The sequence below is a fragment of the Sinocyclocheilus anshuiensis genome, unplaced genomic scaffold, assembly GCF_001515605.1.
Source record: "Sinocyclocheilus anshuiensis isolate Anshui unplaced genomic scaffold, SAMN03320099.WGS_v1.1 scaffold1902, whole genome shotgun sequence".
Classification (NCBI taxonomy): Eukaryota; Metazoa; Chordata; class Actinopteri; order Cypriniformes; family Cyprinidae; genus Sinocyclocheilus; species Sinocyclocheilus anshuiensis.
The window spans coordinates 136,485-137,874 of record NW_015544233.1 but is presented as its reverse complement, the minus strand read 5'-3'; the positions used below and the strand labels follow the sequence as shown (position 1 = coordinate 137,874).

Here is a 1,390-nt window from a genome sequence, read left to right as displayed (position 1 = left end):
GTATCATTACAGTTTAAATATTTTATGTATTTTAAAATGTCATTTAGTCCTTTGATGGCAAAGCTGAATGTTACGCCAGTCTTCAGTGTCACATGATTCTATTGATTTGGTACTCAAGAAACATTCCTAACCTTTTTTCTTGTGCTTTAACACTAGAACTACCAAGAGAGTCATTTTGACTCTTTTTCAATTTTGAAACCCATATAACTATAATATCCTGACTTTTCCTAAATGTGTGTATATTTTACTATAACATTGTTATTTTATTAAAATTACAAAACACAAATGACTTCACAAAAGTTTCTATCTTAATGGCCAAAGCAGTAAAATTGTTGACTGTTGACCGTTCGCATAACAGACGGCGTATAATTTCTGCTTTTGCTGTGTTTTTTTTTTATTTTATTTTTTTCGCAGTTAAACATGCACATCTCTGTTACCTAGCAACTTTTGTTCTAGTTGTTTTTATATTCTATTGCTAAGCTAAAATTCCCGTTTGTAAAAAAGTAGGGTGGACACCTCCAATACAACAACCGCTGTCATTCAATCTGCCACGGTTCCAGGTAGGCTATGTTTGGCTGCAAGAATATAGCCTGGCTGTTATCAATAATAGCCTACTTCAATGTTATGACAAAATAGCCATAATAATAGCCATAATAAAAATAATAATAATAATAATAGCTATTATTATTTTTATGCTAGTGTAATGCTATAGCTAATGCTAATTTTAGCCCCGACAAGACTGATATTGTGAAATAAAACAAACTTAGGCTTTTTTTAGCGACATATTTTAGAAATATATTTGTTGGCATTTAGACTTTCAAATACAACATTTTCACTGCGGTGAAAAACTTTTGCTCTCCCGCTTGCCGGACACAAAGTGAGGCACGCACATTCGAGAGCGGTCTACGTAGCTCTTACACAATTAAATATTACAAAAAAAATATTGTATTTTTAGAGTGATTCCATCATAAACTATGATGACAGACATTCAAAGCTTCATTGTAAAACCTCAAAAGAAGCTTCGAATGTAAATATGATATGACAAAAATGGCATTCAGTTCAGTCTAGTATGAACGGTCAGAATGACCTTTATGGCCATTCTAGTAGTTATAGAATTCCGGTAGTTCTAGTGTTAAAGGTGACATATCATGAAAATCTGACTTGTCCAGGTTTTAAGTGCTATAATCAGGTCCCCGGTGCATCTACCAACCAAGGAAACGTGAAAAAGATTAACCCAGCAACTTTGTTTTGGTAAGCCTTTTTCTGCAAGCGTCTGAAAAAACGAGCACGTCTGATTTCGCTCCCCTAGTGACGTTGCAAAGGCTTTTGATTTCGCAGGCGACAATGGTGTACCAGCTCTAATGCCATGGTGAAAGTTTGAGCAAAACTC

At 34.5% G+C, this 1,390-nt stretch overlaps 1 protein-coding gene across 1 annotated transcript in view; it reads left to right on the top strand.

Moving 5' to 3' along the window:
- The window catches only part of LOC107697541 (leucine-rich repeat and fibronectin type III domain-containing protein 1-like protein), an 87,849-nt gene that overhangs the window by 67,039 nt on the left and 19,420 nt on the right, over positions 1-1,390 (top strand). The gene's annotated exons all lie outside the window — the stretch shown is intronic.